This window comes from Schistocerca gregaria, chromosome 7 (assembly GCF_023897955.1).
Source record: "Schistocerca gregaria isolate iqSchGreg1 chromosome 7, iqSchGreg1.2, whole genome shotgun sequence".
NCBI lineage: Eukaryota > Metazoa > Arthropoda > Insecta > Orthoptera > Acrididae > Schistocerca > Schistocerca gregaria.
In genome coordinates this window covers 109005554-109026003 of record NC_064926.1, presented here as the reverse complement: position 1 = coordinate 109026003, position 20450 = coordinate 109005554, and the positions used below count along the sequence as shown (strand labels likewise).

General features: G+C 50.7%; 10 non-coding genes across 10 annotated transcripts; all 10 read left to right on the top strand.

The window, feature by feature from the left end:
• The first annotated feature begins 783 nt into the window (after window positions 1-783).
• Trnal-uaa (transfer RNA leucine (anticodon UAA)) lies at window positions 784-867 on the top strand. Its single transcript has one exon. It is a non-coding gene; the product is annotated as a tRNA-Leu (tRNA).
• A 1766-nt stretch (window positions 868-2633) lies between these two features.
• On the top strand, window positions 2634-2717 carry Trnal-uaa (transfer RNA leucine (anticodon UAA)). Its single transcript has one exon. It is a non-coding gene; the product is annotated as a tRNA-Leu (tRNA).
• Window positions 2718-4483: 1766 nt separating this feature from the next.
• Window positions 4484-4567, top strand: Trnal-uaa (transfer RNA leucine (anticodon UAA)). Its single transcript has one exon. It is a non-coding gene; the product is annotated as a tRNA-Leu (tRNA).
• A 1756-nt stretch (window positions 4568-6323) lies between these two features.
• Window positions 6324-6407, top strand: Trnal-uaa (transfer RNA leucine (anticodon UAA)). The gene has a single exon. It is a non-coding gene; the product is annotated as a tRNA-Leu (tRNA).
• Window positions 6408-8173: 1766 nt separating this feature from the next.
• Trnal-uaa (transfer RNA leucine (anticodon UAA)) lies at window positions 8174-8257 on the top strand. The gene has a single exon. It is a non-coding gene; the product is annotated as a tRNA-Leu (tRNA).
• Window positions 8258-10023: 1766 nt separating this feature from the next.
• Window positions 10024-10107, top strand: Trnal-uaa (transfer RNA leucine (anticodon UAA)). The gene has a single exon. It is a non-coding gene; the product is annotated as a tRNA-Leu (tRNA).
• A 1766-nt stretch (window positions 10108-11873) lies between these two features.
• Trnal-uaa (transfer RNA leucine (anticodon UAA)) lies at window positions 11874-11957 on the top strand. Its single transcript has one exon. It is a non-coding gene; the product is annotated as a tRNA-Leu (tRNA).
• A 1766-nt stretch (window positions 11958-13723) lies between these two features.
• Trnal-uaa (transfer RNA leucine (anticodon UAA)) lies at window positions 13724-13807 on the top strand. Its single transcript has one exon. It is a non-coding gene; the product is annotated as a tRNA-Leu (tRNA).
• Window positions 13808-15573: 1766 nt separating this feature from the next.
• On the top strand, window positions 15574-15657 carry Trnal-uaa (transfer RNA leucine (anticodon UAA)). The gene has a single exon. It is a non-coding gene; the product is annotated as a tRNA-Leu (tRNA).
• A 3616-nt stretch (window positions 15658-19273) lies between these two features.
• Trnal-uaa (transfer RNA leucine (anticodon UAA)) lies at window positions 19274-19357 on the top strand. Its single transcript has one exon. It is a non-coding gene; the product is annotated as a tRNA-Leu (tRNA).
• Window positions 19358-20450: the final 1093 nt, after the last annotated feature.

Sequence of the window (20450 nt, the reverse complement as noted above, 5' to 3'; positions counted from 1 at the left end):
CGAAGATCAAGTAGCGTTGAACACACTCTCCTGAGTAAAGGAGACAACTTCCGTGTGGTGTCCGGGTTTCGAACCCGGATCAGCTACTTGGGAAGCAACCACGCTGACCGACACACCACCACTGCCTTCCGCTACAAGCTGTTTGCGCCGTGATGTGTCGCCTTCCCTCCTGGCGCCAGAGGACGAAGGCTATCTCGCTGTAGGCGCTCAACGCCGAGTGGAAGGCGAGCACATCTGAACCCGTTTTCCTGGTGCTGCTAGGGCGATATACTGTGACTAGGCGCAGAACTGACTTCCACTGAAGAAATCTGCCCTTTAATGCACATCAGGGCCAACACGAAATTTCTAATATGCAGTACTCACTGACGATCCAAAGACGTTTCAGTACGTATGCGTCGGTACCGCCGGGGCAGTGCCTAAGTATTGTAAAGTGAAGGTCGACAGTTCCATCCTCACACGAAGTATTTCATTGGCTTCCCACGAGTACGTAATGCACAGCGTGGCTGTTGCTAGGAAACGGCCTTAGATGCCGTTTGCTAATATCTGCTTTCTTTTGCGTCAATGTGGAAATTATCCTATTACTAAATACAGTTGTGCTAGTTACAGTTCAAACTGGATACGGCGGAAGAGCGCGGGATGCGTTTCCTACGCCACATCTGACATTGCGCCTTAAATATTGTAAGACTGACATAATTCCGTCCTACCGAAAAAAGAAACAGATTTCGCAGTCAGGTTCTTGAGATAATGCTAGAGACGGAAGAAACTGGGGCTGTTGTCTCACACGTCAGATTGGCCGAGCGGTCTAAGGCGCCAGATTTAAGCTCTGGTTCCCGAAAGGGAGCGTGGGTTCGAACCCCACATCTGACAATGCATTTTAATCATTCAGAAACTAACCTACTCCATTCATGTTGTAGAACAAGTAAATTACGCAGAAACACGCCATGGAGGTTTTGCTAGGGAAGACAGTGACAGCAGTGCTGGCGTCTCACGTCCCATAGGCTGAGCAGTCGAAAAGAAATAGCGGAACATACTTTTCCTGTGTCGAGTTTTACCTCTTCTCACGGACGTTTCCGTGGTCGTTGTGTTGTGGCTCTGGGCTCGAAGCGACAGGCGAAAATGAGTCAACAGTGACACGTAAGTGTTTCAATGAATGGCAGGGCCTTAATAAAGATAGATGAAACGGCGGTTGGGGTAGTGGAGTCCTGAAGCGGCCGTATTGCGCGGGCAATAAGCTCACCAAGTTAGAGTGTTATTATGCTAATAACGAGGGGGCTGTGGGTTCGATCCCACCAAGGGCTATTCCATTTTGTTTCCCTAAAAGGCAAATCCCAAGTGATCTGTACAAGGACTAAGGCGTCCGCCCGTCTGGCGACGTTCTCGCCAACTTGTATGCCACGCCAAAGACACGGGTCCATGCCCGATCACCGAAATTCGACAGCGTTGGGCGTGGTTAGTACTCAGGTGGGTGACCACCTAGGAAGTCCGCGAGCTATTGGTTTCTTCAGTTTTGCCTTTTTCCTTAGTTTTTGAGTCTGCTGCGCGGAAATCCTGCGGTCCAGCACGCTGACACCTCTCTTGCTTCTCGGTACGCACAGGGGCGAACCTGCGGCCACTGTCAAATGAAAGAGTCCGTTGTGTGTTTGTCGATTTGGCGTCTCCCAGTCGTTTCTAGCGCCAGTCCTCTACATATACGGCCATTTGCAAGCGTCAGCTTTCGCGTCAGCCGAGCAAAGTCGAGACAAGTCGACACATGAGGACACACGATGCTGTGAATCGTAATCCGCACTAGCCTTCGCGGAGCGAGACGAGGGGTGGAGGAAAACCATTCGTACCACAACTGTTCGGAAATTCGAAGATCAAGTAGCGTTGAACACACTCTCCTGAGTAAAGGAGACAACTTCCGTGTGGTGTCCGGGTTTCGAACCCGGATCAGCTACTTGGGAAGCAACCACGCTGACCGACACACCACCACTGCCTTCCGCTACAAGCTGTTTGCGCCGTGATGTGTCGCCTTCCCTCCTGGCGCCAGAGGACGAAGGCTATCTCGCTGTAGGCGCTCAACGCCGAGTGGAAGGCGAGCACATCTGAACCCGTTTTCCTGGTGCTGCTAGGGCGATATACTGTGACTAGGCGCAGAACTGACTTCCACTGAAGAAATCTGCCCTTTAATGCACATCAGGGCCAACACGAAATTTCTAATATGCAGTACTCACTGACGATCCAAAGACGTTTCAGTACGTATGCGTCGGTACCGCCGGGGCAGTGCCTAAGTATTGTAAAGTGAAGGTCGACAGTTCCATCCTCACACGAAGTATTTCATTGGCTTCCCACGAGTACGTAATGCACAGCGTGGCTGTTGCTAGGAAACGGCCTTAGATGCCGTTTGCTAATATCTGCTTTCTTTTGCGTCAATGTGGAAATTATCCTATTACTAAATACAGTTGTGCTAGTTACAGTTCAAACTGGATACGACGGAAGAGCGCGGGATGCGTTTCCTACGCCACATCTGACATTGCGCCTTAAATATTGTAAGACTGACATAATTCCGTCCTACCGAAAAAAGAAACAGATTTCGCAGTCAGGTTCTTGAGATAATGCTAGAGACGGAAGTCACTGGGGCTGTTGTCTCACACGTCAGATTGGCCGAGCGGTCTAAGGCGCCAGATTTAAGCTCTGCTTCCCGAAAGGGAGCGTGGGTTCGAACCCCACATCTGACAATGCATTTTAATCATTCAGAAACTAACCTACTCCATTCATGTTGTAGAACAAGTAAATTACGCAGAAACACGCCATGGAGGTTTTGCTAGGGAAGACAGTGACAGCAGTGCTGGCGTCTCACGTCCCATAGGCTGAGCAGTCGAAAAGAAATAGCGGAACATACTTTTCCTGTGTCGAGTTTTACCTCTTCTCACGGACGTTTCCGTGGTCGTTGTGTTGTGGCTCTGGGCTCGAAGCGACAGGCGAAAATGAGTCAACAGTGACACGTAAGTGTTTCAATGAATGGCAGGGCCTTAATAAAGATAGATGAAACGGCGGTTGGGGTAGTGGAGTCCTGAAGCGGCCGTATTGCGCGGGCAATAAGCTCACCAAGTTAGAGTGTTATTATGCTAATAACGAGGGGGCTGTGGGTTCGATCCCACCAAGGGCTATTCCATTTTGTTTCCCTAAAAGGCAAATCCCAAGTGATCTGTACAAGGACTAAGGCGTCCGCCCGTCTGGCGACGTTCTCGCCAACTTGTATGCCACGCCAAAGACACGGGTCCATGCCCGATCACCGAAATTCGACAGCGTTGGGCGTGGTTAGTACTCAGGTGGGTGACCACCTAGGAAGTCCGCGAGCTATTGGTTTCTTCAGTTTTGCCTTTTTCCTTAGTTTTTGAGTCTGCTGCGCGGAAATCCTGCGGTCCAGCACGCTGACACCTCTCTTGCTTCTCGGTACGCACAGGGGCGAACCTGCGGCCACTGTCAAATGAAAGAGTCCGTTGTGTGTTTGTCGATTTGGCGTCTCCCAGTCGTTTCTATCGCCAGTCCTCTACATATACGGCCATTTGCAAGCGTCAGCTTCCGCGTCAGCCGAGCAAAGTCGAGACAAGTCGACACATGAGGACACACGATGCTGTGAATCGTAATCCGCACTAGCCTTCGCGGAGCGAGACGAGGGGTGGAGGAAAACCATTCGTACCACAACTGTTCGGAAATTCGAAGATCAAGTAGCGTTGAACACACTCTCCTGAGTAAAGGAGACAACTTCCGTGTGGTGTCCGGGTTTCGAACCCGGATCAGCTACTTGGGAAGCAACCACGCTGACCGACACACCACCACTGCCTTCCGCTACAAGCTGTTTGCGCCGTGATGTGTCGCCTTCCCTCCTGGCGCCAGAGGACGAAGGCTATCTCGCTGTAGGCGCTCAACGCCGAGTGGAAGGCGAGCACATCTGAACCCGTTTTCCTGGTGCTGCTAGGGCGATATACTGTGACTAGGCGCAGAACTGACTTCCACTGAAGAAATCTGCCCTTTAATGCACATCAGGGCCAACACGAAATTTCTAATATGCAGTACTCACTGACGATCCAAAGACGTTTCAGTACGTATGCGTCGGTACCGCCGGGGCAGTGCCTAAGTATTGTAAAGTGAAGGTCGACAGTTCCATCCTCACACGAAGTATTTCATTGGCTTCCCACGAGTACGTAATGCACAGCGTGGCTGTTGCTAGGAAACGGCCTTAGATGCCGTTTGCTAATATCTGCTTTCTTTTGCGTCAATGTGGAAATTATCCTATTACTAAATACAGTTGTGCTAGTTACAGTTCAAACTGGATACGACGGAAGAGCGCGGGATGCGTTTCCTACGCCACATCTGACATTGCGCCTTAAATATTGTAAGACTGACATAATTCCGTCCTACCGAAAAAAGAAACAGATTTCGCAGTCAGGTTCTTGAGATAATGCTAGAGACGGAAGTCACTGGGGCTGTTGTCTCACACGTCAGATTGGCCGAGCGGTCTAAGGCGCCAGATTTAAGCTCTGGTTCCCGAAAGGGAGCGTGGGTTCGAACCCCACATCTGACAATGCATTTTAATCATTCAGAAACTAACCTACTCCATTCATGTTGTAGAACAAGTAAATTACGCAGAAACACGCCATGGAGGTTTTGCTAGGGAAGACAGTGACAGCAGTGCTGGCGTCTCACGTCCCATAGGCTGAGCAGTCGAAAAGAAATAGCGGAACATACTTTTCCTGTGTCGAGTTTTACCTCTTCTCACGGACGTTTCCGTGGTCGTTGTGTTGTGGCTCTGGGCTCGAAGCGACAGGCGAAAATGAGTCAACAGTGACACGTAAGTGTTTCAATGAATGGCAGGGCCTTAATAAAGATAGATGAAACGGCGGTTGGGGTAGTGGAGTCCTGAAGCGGCCGTATTGCGCGGGCAATAAGCTCACCAAGTTAGAGTGTTATTATGCTAATAACGAGGGGGCTGTGGGTTCGATCCCACCAAGGGCTATTCCATTTTGTTTCCCTAAAAGGCAAATCCCAAGTGATCTGTACAAGGACTAAGGCGTCCGCCCGTCTGGCGACGTTCTCGCCAACTTGTATGCCACGCCAAAGACACGGGTCCATGCCCGATCACCGAAATTCGACAGCGTTGGGCGTGGTTAGTACTCAGGTGGGTGACCACCTAGGAAGTCCGCGAGCTATTGGTTTCTTCAGTTTTGCCTTTTTCCTTAGTTTTTGAGTCTGCTGCGCGGAAATCCTGCGGTCCAGCACGCTGACACCTCTCTTGCTTCTCGGTACGCACAGGGGCGAACCTGCGGCCACTGTCAAATGAAAGAGTCCGTTGTGTGTTTGTCGATTTGGCGTCTCCCAGTCGTTTCTAGCGCCAGTCCTCTACATATACGGCCATTTGCAAGCGTCAGCTTTCGCGTCAGCCGAGCAAAGTCGAGACAAGTCGACACACGATGCTGTGAATCGTAATCCGCACTAGCCTTCGCGGAGCGAGACGAGGGGTGGAGGAAAACCATTCGTACCACAACTGTTCGGAAATTCGAAGATCAAGTAGCGTTGAACACACTCTCCTGAGTAAAGGAGACAACTTCCGTGTGGTGTCCGGGTTTCGAACCCGGATCAGCTACTTGGGAAGCAACCACGCTGACCGACACACCACCACTGCCTTCCGCTACAAGCTGTTTGCGCCGTGATGTGTCGCCTTCCCTCCTGGCGCCAGAGGACGAAGGCTATCTCGCTGTAGGCGCTCAACGCCGAGTGGAAGGCGAGCACATCTGAACCCGTTTTCCTGGTGCTGCTAGGGCGATATACTGTGACTAGGCGCAGAACTGACTTCCACTGAAGAAATCTGCCCTTTAATGCACATCAGGGCCAACACGAAATTTCTAATATGCAGTACTCACTGACGATCCAAAGACGTTTCAGTACGTATGCGTCGGTACCGCCGGGGCAGTGCCTAAGTATTGTAAAGTGAAGGTCGACAGTTCCATCCTCACACGAAGTATTTCATTGGCTTCCCACGAGTACGTAATGCACAGCGTGGCTGTTGCTAGGAAACGGCCTTAGATGCCGTTTGCTAATATCTGCTTTCTTTTGCGTCAATGTGGAAATTATCCTATTACTAAATACAGTTGTGCTAGTTACAGTTCAAACTGGATACGACGGAAGAGCGCGGGATGCGTTTCCTACGCCACATCTGACATTGCGCCTTAAATATTGTAAGACTGACATAATTCCGTCCTACCGAAAAAAGAAACAGATTTCGCAGTCAGGTTCTTGAGATAATGCTAGAGACGGAAGTCACTGGGGCTGTTGTCTCACACGTCAGATTGGCCGAGCGGTCTAAGGCGCCAGATTTAAGCTCTGGTTCCCGAAAGGGAGCGTGGGTTCGAACCCCACATCTGACAATGCATTTTAATCATTCAGAAACTAACCTACTCCATTCATGTTGTAGAACAAGTAAATTACGCAGAAACACGCCATGGAGGTTTTGCTAGGGAAGACAGTGACAGCAGTGCTGGCGTCTCACGTCCCATAGGCTGAGCAGTCGAAAAGAAATAGCGGAACATACTTTTCCTGTGTCGAGTTTTACCTCTTCTCACGGACGTTTCCGTGGTCGTTGTGTTGTGGCTCTGGGCTCGAAGCGACAGGCGAAAATGAGTCAACAGTGACACGTAAGTGTTTCAATGAATGGCAGGGCCTTAATAAAGATAGATGAAACGGCGGTTGGGGTAGTGGAGTCCTGAAGCGGCCGTATTGCGCGGGCAATAAGCTCACCAAGTTAGAGTGTTATTATGCTAATAACGAGGGGGCTGTGGGTTCGATCCCACCAAGGGCTATTCCATTTTGTTTCCCTAAAAGGCAAATCCCAAGTGATCTGTACAAGGACTAAGGCGTCCGCCCGTCTGGCGACGTTCTCGCCAACTTGTATGCCACGCCAAAGACACGGGTCCATGCCCGATCACCGAAATTCGACAGCGTTGGGCGTGGTTAGTACTCAGGTGGGTGACCACCTAGGAAGTCCGCGAGCTATTGGTTTCTTCAGTTTTGCCTTTTTCCTTAGTTTTTGAGTCTGCTGCGCGGAAATCCTGCGGTCCAGCACGCTGACACCTCTCTTGCTTCTCGGTACGCACAGGGGCGAACCTGCGGCCACTGTCAAATGAAAGAGTCCGTTGTGTGTTTGTCGATTTGGCGTCTCCCAGTCGTTTCTAGCGCCAGTCCTCTACATATACGGCCATTTGCAAGCGTCAGCTTCCGCGTCAGCCGAGCAAAGTCGAGACAAGTCGACACATGAGGACACACGATGCTGTGAATCGTAATCCGCACTAGCCTTCGCGGAGCGAGACGAGGGGTGGAGGAAAACCATTCGTACCACAACTGTTCGGAAATTCGAAGATCAAGTAGCGTTGAACACACTCTCCTGAGTAAAGGAGACAACTTCCGTGTGGTGTCCGGGTTTCGAACCCGGATCAGCTACTTGGGAAGCAACCACGCTGACCGACACACCACCACTGCCTTCCGCTACAAGCTGTTTGCGCCGTGATGTGTCGCCTTCCCTCCTGGCGCCAGAGGACGAAGGCTATCTCGCTGTAGGCGCTCAACGCCGAGTGGAAGGCGAGCACATCTGAACCCGTTTTCCTGGTGCTGCTAGGGCGATATACTGTGACTAGGCGCAGAACTGACTTCCACTGAAGAAATCTGCCCTTTAATGCACATCAGGGCCAACACGAAATTTCTAATATGCAGTACTCACTGACGATCCAAAGACGTTTCAGTACGTATGCGTCGGTACCGCCGGGGCAGTGCCTAAGTATTGTAAAGTGAAGGTCGACAGTTCCATCCTCACACGAAGTATTTCATTGGCTTCCCACGAGTACGTAATGCACAGCGTGGCTGTTGCTAGGAAACGGCCTTAGATGCCGTTTGCTAATATCTGCTTTCTTTTGCGTCAATGTGGAAATTATCCTATTACTAAATACAGTTGTGCTAGTTACAGTTCAAACTGGATACGACGGAAGAGCGCGGGATGCGTTTCCTACGCCACATCTGACATTGCGCCTTAAATATTGTAAGACTGACATAATTCCGTCCTACCGAAAAAAGAAACAGATTTCGCAGTCAGGTTCTTGAGATAATGCTAGAGACGGAAGTCACTGGGGCTGTTGTCTCACACGTCAGATTGGCCGAGCGGTCTAAGGCGCCAGATTTAAGCTCTGGTTCCCGAAAGGGAGCGTGGGTTCGAACCCCACATCTGACAATGCATTTTAATCATTCAGAAACTAACCTACTCCATTCATGTTGTAGAACAAGTAAATTACGCAGAAACACGCCATGGAGGTTTTGCTAGGGAAGACAGTGACAGCAGTGCTGGCGTCTCACGTCCCATAGGCTGAGCAGTCGAAAAGAAATAGCGGAACATACTTTTCCTGTGTCGAGTTTTACCTCTTCTCACGGACGTTTCCGTGGTCGTTGTGTTGTGGCTCTGGGCTCGAAGCGACAGGCGAAAATGAGTCAACAGTGACACGTAAGTGTTTCAATGAATGGCAGGGCCTTAATAAAGATAGATGAAACGGCGGTTGGGGTAGTGGAGTCCTGAAGCGGCCGTATTGCGCGGGCAATAAGCTCACCAAGTTAGAGTGTTATTATGCTAATAACGAGGGGGCTGTGGGTTCGATCCCACCAAGGGCTATTCCATTTTGTTTCCCTAAAAGGCAAATCCCAAGTGATCTGTACAAGGACTAAGGCGTCCGCCCGTCTGGCGACGTTCTCGCCAACTTGTATGCCACGCCAAAGACACGGGTCCATGCCCGATCACCGAAATTCGACAGCGTTGGGCGTGGTTAGTACTCAGGTGGGTGACCACCTAGGAAGTCCGCGAGCTATTGGTTTCTTCAGTTTTGCCTTTTTCCTTAGTTTTTGAGTCTGCTGCGCGGAAATCCTGCGGTCCAGCACGCTGACACCTCTCTTGCTTCTCGGTACGCACAGGGGCGAACCTGCGGCCACTGTCAAATGAAAGAGTCCGTTGTGTGTTTGTCGATTTGGCGTCTCCCAGTCGTTTCTAGCGCCAGTCCTCTACATATACGGCCATTTGCAAGCGTCAGCTTCCGCGTCAGCCGAGCAAAGTCGAGACAAGTCGACACATGAGGACACACGATGCTGTGAATCGTAATCCGCACTAGCCTTCGCGGAGCGAGACGAGGGGTGGAGGAAAACCATTCGTACCACAACTGTTCGGAAATTCGAAGATCAAGTAGCGTTGAACACACTCTCCTGAGTAAAGGAGACAACTTCCGTGTGGTGTCCGGGTTTCGAACCCGGATCAGCTACTTGGGAAGCAACCACGCTGACCGACACACCACCACTGCCTTCCGCTACAAGCTGTTTGCGCCGTGATGTGTCGCCTTCCCTCCTGGCGCCAGAGGACGAAGGCTATCTCGCTGTAGGCGCTCAACGCCGAGTGGAAGGCGAGCACATCTGAACCCGTTTTCCTGGTGCTGCTAGGGCGATATACTGTGACTAGGCGCAGAACTGACTTCCACTGAAGAAATCTGCCCTTTAATGCACATCAGGGCCAACACGAAATTTCTAATATGCAGTACTCAATGACGATCCAAAGACGTTTCAGTACGTATGCGTCGGTACCGCCGGGGCAGTGCCTAAGTATTGTAAAGTGAAGGTCGACAGTTCCATCCTCACACGAAGTATTTCATTGGCTTCCCACGAGTACGTAATGCACAGCGTGGCTGTTGCTAGGAAACGGCCTTAGATGCCGTTTGCTAATATCTGCTTTCTTTTGCGTCAATGTGGAAATTATCCTATTACTAAATACAGTTGTGCTAGTTACAGTTCAAACTGGATACGACGGAAGAGCGCGGGATGCGTTTCCTACGCCACATCTGACATTGCGCCTTAAATATTGTAAGACTGACATAATTCCGTCCTACCGAAAAAAGAAACAGATTTCGCAGTCAGGTTCTTGAGATAATGCTAGAGACGGAAGTCACTGGGGCTGTTGTCTCACACGTCAGATTGGCCGAGCGGTCTAAGGCGCCAGATTTAAGCTCTGGTTCCCGAAAGGGAGCGTGGGTTCGAACCCCACATCTGACAATGCATTTTAATCATTCAGAAACTAACCTACTCCATTCATGTTGTAGAACAAGTAAATTACGCAGAAACACGCCATGGAGGTTTTGCTAGGGAAGACAGTGACAGCAGTGCTGGCGTCTCACGTCCCATAGGCTGAGCAGTCGAAAAGAAATAGCGGAACATACTTTTCCTGTGTCGAGTTTTACCTCTTCTCACGGACGTTTCCGTGGTCGTTGTGTTGTGGCTCTGGGCTCGAAGCGACAGGCGAAAATGAGTCAACAGTGACACGTAAGTGTTTCAATGAATGGCAGGGCCTTAATAAAGATAGATGAAACGGCGGTTGGGGTAGTGGAGTCCTGAAGCGGCCGTATTGCGCGGGCAATAAGCTCACCAAGTTAGAGTGTTATTATGCTAATAACGAGGGGGCTGTGGGTTCGATCCCACCAAGGGCTATTCCATTTTGTTTCCCTAAAAGGCAAATCCCAAGTGATCTGTACAAGGACTAAGGCGTCCGCCCGTCTGGCGACGTTCTCGCCAACTTGTATGCCACGCCAAAGACACGGGTCCATGCCCGATCACCGAAATTCGACAGCGTTGGGCGTGGTTAGTACTCAGGTGGGTGACCACCTAGGAAGTCCGCGAGCTATTGGTTTCTTCAGTTTTGCCTTTTTCCTTAGTTTTTGAGTCTGCTGCGCGGAAATCCTGCGGTCCAGCACGCTGACACCTCTCTTGCTTCTCGGTACGCACAGGGGCGAACCTGCGGCCACTGTCAAATGAAAGAGTCCGTTGTGTGTTTGTCGATTTGGCGTCTCCCAGTCGTTTCTAGCGCCAGTCCTCTACATATACGGCCATTTGCAAGCGTCAGCTTCCGCGTCAGCCGAGCAAAGTCGAGACAAGTCGACACATGAGGACACACGATGCTGTGAATCGTAATCCGCACTAGCCTTCGCGGAGCGAGACGAGGGGTGGAGGAAAACCATTCGTACCACAACTGTTCGGAAATTCGAAGATCAAGTAGCGTTGAACACACTCTCCTGAGTAAAGGAGACAACTTCCGTGTGGTGTCCGGGTTTCGAACCCGGATCAGCTACTTGGGAAGCAACCACGCTGACCGACACACCACCACTGCCTTCCGCTACAAGCTGTTTGCGCCGTGATGTGTCGCCTTCCCTCCTGGCGCCAGAGGACGAAGGCTATCTCGCTGTAGGCGCTCAACGCCGAGTGGAAGGCGAGCACATCTGAACCCGTTTTCCTGGTGCTGCTAGGGCGATATACTGTGACTAGGCGCAGAACTGACTTCCACTGAAGAAATCTGCCCTTTAATGCACATCAGGGCCAACACGAAATTTCTAATATGCAGTACTCACTGACGATCCAAAGACGTTTCAGTACGTATGCGTCGGTACCGCCGGGGCAGTGCCTAAGTATTGTAAAGTGAAGGTCGACAGTTCCATCCTCACACGAAGTATTTCATTGGCTTCCCACGAGTACGTAATGCACAGCGTGGCTGTTGCTAGGAAACGGCCTTAGATGCCGTTTGCTAATATCTGCTTTCTTTTGCGTCAATGTGGAAATTATCCTATTACTAAATACAGTTGTGCTAGTTACAGTTCAAACTGGATACGACGGAAGAGCGCGGGATGCGTTTCCTACGCCACATCTGACATTGCGCCTTAAATATTGTAAGACTGACATAATTCCGTCCTACCGAAAAAAGAAACAGATTTCGCAGTCAGGTTCTTGAGATAATGCTAGAGACGGAAGTCACTGGGGCTGTTGTCTCACACGTCAGATTGGCCGAGCGGTCTAAGGCGCCAGATTTAAGCTCTGCTTCCCGAAAGGGAGCGTGGGTTCGAACCCCACATCTGACAATGCATTTTAATCATTCAGAAACTAACCTACTCCATTCATGTTGTAGAACAAGTAAATTACGCAGAAACACGCCATGGAGGTTTTGCTAGGGAAGACAGTGACAGCAGTGCTGGCGTCTCACGTCCCATAGGCTGAGCAGTCGAAAAGAAATAGCGGAACATACTTTTCCTGTGTCGAGTTTTACCTCTTCTCACGGACGTTTCCGTGGTCGTTGTGTTGTGGCTCTGGGCTCGAAGCGACAGGCGAAAATGAGTCAACAGTGACACGTAAGTGTTTCAATGAATGGCAGGGCCTTAATAAAGATAGATGAAACGGCGGTTGGGGTAGTGGAGTCCTGAAGCGGCCGTATTGCGCGGGCAATAAGCTCACCAAGTTAGAGTGTTATTATGCTAATAACGAGGGGGCTGTGGGTTCGATCCCACCAAGGGCTATTCCATTTTGTTTCCCTAAAAGGCAAATCCCAAGTGATCTGTACAAGGACTAAGGCGTCCGCCCGTCTGGCGACGTTCTCGCCAACTTGTATGCCACGCCAAAGACACGGGTCCATGCCCGATCACCGAAATTCGACAGCGTTGGGCGTGGTTAGTACTCAGGTGGGTGACCACCTAGGAAGTCCGCGAGCTATTGGTTTCTTCAGTTTTGCCTTTTTCCTTAGTTTTTGAGTCTGCTGCGCGGAAATCCTGCGGTCCAGCACGCTGACACCTCTCTTGCTTCTCGGTACGCACAGGGGCGAACCTGCGGCCACTGTCAAATGAAAGAGTCCGTTGTGTGTTTGTCGATTTGGCGTCTCCCAGTCGTTTCTAGCGCCAGTCCTCTACATATACGGCCATTTGCAAGCGTCAGCTTCCGCGTCAGCCGAGCAAAGTCGAGACAAGTCGACACATGAGGACACACGATGCTGTGAATCGTAATCCGCACTAGCCTTCGCGGAGCGAGACGAGGGGTGGAGGAAAACCATTCGTACCACAACTGTTCGGAAATTCGAAGATCAAGTAGCGTTGAACACACTCTCCTGAGTAAAGGAGACAACTTCCGTGTGGTGTCCGGGTTTCGAACCCGGATCAGCTACTTGGGAAGCAACCACGCTGACCGACACACCACCACTGCCTTCCGCTACAAGCTGTTTGCGCCGTGATGTGTCGCCTTCCCTCCTGGCGCCAGAGGACGAAGGCTATCTCGCTGTAGGCGCTCAACGCCGAGTGGAAGGCGAGCACATCTGAACCCGTTTTCCTGGTGCTGCTAGGGCGATATACTGTGACTAGGCGCAGAACTGACTTCCACTGAAGAAATCTGCCCTTTAATGCACATCAGGGCCAACACGAAATTTCTAATATGCAGTACTCACTGACGATCCAAAGACGTTTCAGTACGTATGCGTCGGTACCGCCGGGGCAGTGCCTAAGTATTGTAAAGTGAAGGTCGACAGTTCCATCCTCACACGAAGTATTTCATTGGCTTCCCACGAGTACGTAATGCACAGCGTGGCTGTTGCTAGGAAACGGCCTTAGATGCCGTTTGCTAATATCTGCTTTCTTTTGCGTCAATGTGGAAATTATCCTATTACTAAATACAGTTGTGCTAGTTACAGTTCAAACTGGATACGACGGAAGAGCGCGGGATGCGTTTCCTACGCCACATCTGACATTGCGCCTTAAATATTGTAAGACTGACATAATTCCGTCCTACCGAAAAAAGAAACAGATTTCGCAGTCAGGTTCTTGAGATAATGCTAGAGACGGAAGTCACTGGGGCTGTTGTCTCACACGTCAGATTGGCCGAGCGGTCTAGGGCGCCAGATTTAAGCTCTGGTTCCCGAAAGGGAGCGTGGGTTCGAACCCCACATCTGACAATGCATTTTAATCATTCAGAAACTAACCTACTCCATTCATGTTGTAGAACAAGTAAATTACGCAGAAACACGCCATGGAGGTTTTGCTAGGGAAGACAGTGACAGCAGTGCTGGCGTCTCACGTCCCATAGGCTGAGCAGTCGAAAAGAAATAGCGGAACATACTTTTCCTGTGTCGAGTTTTACCTCTTCTCACGGACGTTTCCGTGGTCGTTGTGTTGTGGCTCTGGGCTCGAAGCGACAGGCGAAAATGAGTCAACAGTGACACGTAAGTGTTTCAATGAATGGCAGGGCCTTAATAAAGATAGATGAAACGGCGGTTGGGGTAGTGGAGTCCTGAAGCGGCCGTATTGCGCGGGCAATAAGCTCACCAAGTTAGAGTGTTATTATGCTAATAACGAGGGGGCTGTGGGTTCGATCCCACCAAGGGCTATTCCATTTTGTTTCCCTAAAAGGCAAATCCCAAGTGATCTGTACAAGGACTAAGGCGTCCGCCCGTCTGGCGACGTTCTCGCCAACTTGTATGCCACGCCAAAGACACGGGTCCATGCCCGATCACCGAAATTCGACAGCGTTGGGCGTGGTTAGTACTCAGGTGGGTGACCACCTAGGAAGTCCGCGAGCTATTGGTTTCTTCAGTTTTGCCTTTTTCCTTAGTTTTTGAGTCTGCTGCGCGGAAATCCTGCGGTCCAGCACGCTGACACCTCTCTTGCTTCTCGGTACGCACAGGGGCGAACCTGCGGCCACTGTCAAATGAAAGAGTCCGTTGTGTGTTTGTCGATTTGGCGTCTCCCAGTCGTTTCTAGCGCCAGTCCTCTACATATACGGCCATTTGCAAGCGTCAGCTTCCGCGTCAGCCGAGCAAAGTCGAGACAAGTCGACACATGAGGACACACGATGCTGTGAATCGTAATCCGCACTAGCCTTCGCGGAGCGAGACGAGGGGTGGAGGAAAACCATTCGTACCACAACTGTTCGGAAATTCGAAGATCAAGTAGCGTTGAACACACTCTCCTGAGTAAAGGAGACAACTTCCGTGTGGTGTCCGGGTTTCGAACCCGGATCAGCTACTTGGGAAGCAACCACGCTGACCGACACACCACCACTGCCTTCCGCTACAAGCTGTTTGCGCCGTGATGTGTCGCCTTCCCTCCTGGCGCCAGAGGACGAAGGCTATCTCGCTGTAGGCGCTCAACGCCGAGTGGAAGGCGAGCACATCTGAACCCGTTTTCCTGGTGCTGCTAGGGCGATATACTGTGACTAGGCGCAGAACTGACTTCCACTGAAGAAATCTGCCCTTTAATGCACATCAGGGCCAACACGAAATTTCTAATATGCAGTACTCACTGACGATCCAAAGACGTTTCAGTACGTATGCGTCGGTACCGCCGGGGCAGTGCCTAAGTATTGTAAAGTGAAGGTCGACAGTTCCATCCTCACACGAAGTATTTCATTGGCTTCCCACGAGTACGTAATGCACAGCGTGGCTGTTGCTAGGAAACGGCCTTAGATGCCGTTTGCTAATATCTGCTTTCTTTTGCGTCAATGTGGAAATTATCCTATTACTAAATACAGTTGTGCTAGTTACAGTTCAAACTGGATACGACGGAAGAGCGCGGGATGCGTTTCCTACGCCACATCTGACATTGCGCCTTAAATATTGTAAGACTGACATAATTCCGTCCTACTGAAAAAAGAAACAGATTTCGCAGTCAGGTTCTTGAGATAATGCTAGAGACGGAAGTCACTGGGGCTGTTGTCTCACACGTCAGATTGGCCGAGCGGTCTAGGGCGCCAGATTTAAGCTCTGGTTCCCGAAAGGGAGCGTGGGTTCGAACCCCACATCTGACAATGCATTTTAATCATTCAGAAACTAACCTACTCCATTCATGTTGTAGAACAAGTAAATTACGCTGAAACGCGCCATGGAGGTTTTGCTAGGGAAGACAGTGACAGCAGTGCTGGCGTCTCACGTCCCATAGGCTGAGCAGTCGAAAAGAAATAGCGGAACATACTTTTCCTGTGTCGAGTTTTACCTCTTCTCACGGACGTTTCCGTGGTCGTTGTGTTGTGGCTCTGGGCTCGAAGCGACAGGCGAAAATGAGTCAACAGTGACACGTAAGTGTTTCAATGAATGGCAGGGCCTTAATAAAGATAGATGAAACGGCGGTTGGGGTAGTGGAGTCCTGAAGCGGCCGTATTGCGCGGGCAATAAGCTCACCAAGTTAGAGTGTTATTATGCTAATAACGAGGGGGCTGTGGGTTCGATCCCACCAAGGGCTATTCCATTTTGTTTCCCTAAAAGGCAAATCCCAAGTGATCTGTACAAGGACTAAGGCGTCCGCCCGTCTGGCGACGTTCTCGCCAACTTGTATGCCACGCCAAAGACACGGGTCCATGCCCGATCACCGAAATTCGACAGCGTTGGGCGTGGTTAGTACTCAGGTGGGTGACCACCTAGGAAGTCCGCGAGCTATTGGTTTCTTCAGTTTTGCCTTTTTCCTTAGTTTTTGAGTCTGCTGCGCGGAAATCCTGCGGTCCAGCACGCTGACACCTCTCTTGCTTCTCGGTACGCACAGGGGCGAACCTGCGGCCACTGTCAAATGAAAGAGTCCGTTGTGTGTTTGTCGATTTGGCGTCTCCCAGTCGTTTCTAGCGCCAGTCCTCTACATATACGGCCATTTGCAAGCGTCAGCTTCCGCGTCAGCCGAGCAAAGTCGAGACAAGTCGACACATGAGGACACACGATGCTGTGAATCGTAATCCGCACTAGCCTTCGCGGAGCGAGACGAGGGGCGGAGGAAAACCATTCGTACCACAACTGTTCGGAAATTCGAAGATCAAGTAGCGTTGAACACACTCTCCTGAGTAAAGGAGACAACTTCCGTGTGGTGTCCGGGTTTCGAACCCGGATCAGCTACTTGGGAAGCAACCACGCTGACCGACACACCACCACTGCCTTCCGCTACAAGCTGTTTGCGCCGTGATGTGTCGCCTTCCCTCCTGGCGCCAGAGGACGAAGGCTATCTCGCTGTAGGCGCTCAACGCCGAGTGGAAGGCGAGCACATCTGAACCCGTTTTCCTGGTGCTGCTAGGGCGATATACTGTGACGAGGCGCAGAACTGACTTCCACTGAAGAAATCTGCCCTTTAATGCACATCAGGGCCAACACGAAATTTCTAATATGCAGTACTCACTGACGATCCAAAGACGTTTCAGTACGTATGCGTCGGTACCGCCGGGGCAGTGCCTAAGTATTGTAAAGTGAAGGTCGACAGTTCCATCCTCACACGAAGTATTTCATTGGCTTCCCACGAGTACGTAATGCACAGCGTGGCTGTTGCTAGGAAACGGCCTTAGATGCCGTTTGCTAATATCTGCTTTCTTTTGCGTCAATGTGGAAATTATCCTATTACTAAATACAGTTGTGCTAGTTACAGTTCAAACTGGATACGACGGAAGAGCGCGGGATGCGTTTCCTACACTAGATCGCGTGTTTGCGCCTTTAAATATTGTAAGACTTGACATAATTCCGTCCTACCGAAAAAAGAAACAGATTTCGCAGTCAGGTTCTTGAGATAATGCTAGAGACGGAAGTCACTGGGGCTTGTTGTCTCACACGTCAGATTGGCCGAGCGGTCTAAGGCGCCAGATTTAAGCTCTGCTTCCCGAAAGGGAGCGTGGGTTCGAACCCCACATTGACAATGCATTTTAATCATTCAGAAACTAACCTACTCCATTCATGTTGTAGAACAAGTAAATTACGCAGAAACACGCCATGGAGGTTTTGCTAGGGAAGACAGTGACAGCAGTGCTGGCGTCTCACGTCCCATAGGCTGAGCAGTCGAAAAGAAATAGCGGAACATACTTTTCCTGTGTCGAGTTTTACCTCTTCTCACGGACGTTTCCGTGGTCGTTGTGTTGAGCTCTGGGCTCGAAGCGACAGGCGAAAATGAGTCAACAGTGACACGTAAGTGTTTCAATGAATGGCAGGGCCTTAATAAAGATAGATGAAACGGCGGTTGGGGTAGTGGAGTCCTGAAGCGGCCGTATTGCGCGGGCAATAAGCTCACCAGTTAGAGTGTTATTATGCTAATAACGAGGGGCTGTGGGTTCGATCCCACCAAGGCTATTCCATTTTGTTTCCCTAAAAGGCAAATCCCAAGTGATCTGTACAAGGGACTAAGGCGTCCGCCCGTCTGGCGACGTTCTCGCCAACTTGTATGCCACGCCAAAGACACGGGTCCATGCCCGATCACCGAAATTCGACAGCGTTGGGCGTGGTTAGTACTCAGGTGGGTGACCACCTAGGAAGTCCGCGAGCTATTGGTTTCTTCAGTTTTGCCTTTTTCCTTAGTTTTTGAGTCTGCTGCGCGGAAATCCTGCGGTCCAGCACGCTGACACCTCTCTTGCTTCTCGGTACGCACAGGGGCGAACCTGCGGCCACTGTCAAATGAAAGAGTCCGTTGTGTGTTTGTCGATTTGGCGTCTCCCAGTCGTTTCTAGCGCCAGTCCTCTACATATACGGCCATTTGCAAGCGTCAGCTTCCGCGTCAGCCGAGCAAAGTCGAGACAAGTCGACACATGAGGACACACGATGCTGTGAATCGTAATCCGCACTAGCCTTCGCGGAGCGAGACGAGGGGTGGAGGAAAACCATTCGTACCACAACTGTTCGGAAATTCGAAGATCAAGTAGCGTTGAACACACTCTCCTGAGTAAAGGAGACAACTTCCGTGTGGTGTCCGGGTTTCGAACCCGGATCAGCTACTTGGGAAGCAACCACGCTGACCGACACACCACCACTGCCTTCCGCTACAAGCTGTTTGCGCCGTGATGTGTCGCCTTCCCTCCTGGCGCCAGAGGACGAAGGCTATCTCGCTGTAGGCGCTCAACGCCGAGTGGAAGGCGAGCACATCTGAACCCGTTTTCCTGGTGCTGCTAGGGCGATATACTGTGACTAGGCGCAGAACTGACTTCCACTGAAGAAATCTGCCCTTTAATGCACATCAGGGCCAACACGAAATTTCTAATATGCAGTACTCACTGACGATCCAAAGACGTTTCAGTACGTATGCGTCGGTACCGCCGGGGCAGTGCCTAAGTATTGTAAAGTGAAGGTCGACAGTTCCATCCTCACACGAAGTATTTCATTGGCTTCCCACGAGTACGTAATGCACAGCGTGGCTGTTGCTAGGAAACGGCCTTAGATGCCGTTTGCTAATATCTGCTTTCTTTTGCGTCAATGTGGAAATTATCCTATTACTAAATACAGTTGTGCTAGTTACAGTTCAAACTGGATACGACGGAAGAGCGCGGGATGCGTTTCCTACGCCACATCTGACATTGCGCCTTAAATATTGTAAGACTGACATAATTCCGTCCTACCGAAAAAAGAAACAGATTTCGCAGTCAGGTTCTTGAGATAATGCTAGAGACGGAAGTCACTGGGGCTGTTGTCTCACACGTCAGATTGGCCGAGCGGTCTAAGGCGCCAGATTTAAGCTCTGCTTCCCGAAAGGGAGCGTGGGTTCGAACCCCACATCTGACAATGCATTTTAATCATTCAGAAACTAACCTACTCCATTCATGTTGTAGAACAAGTAAATTACGCAGAAACACGCCATGGAGGTTTTGCTAGGGAAGACAGTGACAGCAGTGCTGGCGTCTCACGTCCCATAGGCTGAGCAGTCGAAAAGAAATAGCGGAACATACTTTTCCTGTGTCGAGTTTTACCTCTTCTCACGGACGTTTCCGTGGTCGTTGTGTTGTGGCTCTGGGCTCGAAGCGACAGGCGAAAATGAGTCAACAGTGACACGTAAGTGTTTCAATGAATGGCAGGGCCTTAATAAAGATAGATGAAACGGCGGTTGGGGTAGTGGAGTCCTGAAGCGGCCGTATTGCGCGGGCAATAAGCTCACCAAGTTAGAGTGTTATTATGCTAATAACGAGGGGGCTGTGGGTTCGATCCCACCAAGGGCTATTCCATTTTGTTTCCCTAAAAGGCAAATCCCAAGTGATCTGTACAAGGACTAAGGCGTCCGCCCGTCTGGCGACGTTCTCGCCAACTTGTATGCCACGCCAAAGACACGGGTCCATGCCCGATCACCGAAATTCGACAGCGTTGGGCGTGGTTAGTACTCAGGTGGGTGACCACCTAGGAAGTCCGCGAGCTATTGGTTTCTTCAGTTTTGCCTTTTTCCTTAGTTTTTGAGTCTGCTGCGCGGAAATCCTGCGGTCCAGCACGCTGACACCTCTCTTGCTTCTCGGTACGCACAGGGGCGAACCTGCGGCCACTGTCAAATGAAAGAGTCCGTTGTGTGTTTGTCGATTTGGCGTCTCCCAGTCGTTTCTAGCGCCAGTCCTCTACATATACGGCCATTTGCAAGCGTCAGCTTCCGCGTCAGCCGAGCAAAGTCGAGACAAGTCGACACATGAGGACACACGATGCTGTGAATCGTAATCCGCACTAGCCTTCGCGGAGCGAGACGAGGGGTGGAGGAAAACCATTCGTACCACAACTGTTCGGAAATTCGAAGATCAAGTAGCGTTGAACACACTCTCCTGAGTAAAGGAGACAACTTCCGTGTGGTGTCCGGGTTTCGAACCCGGATCAGCTACTTGGGAAGCAACCACGCTGACCG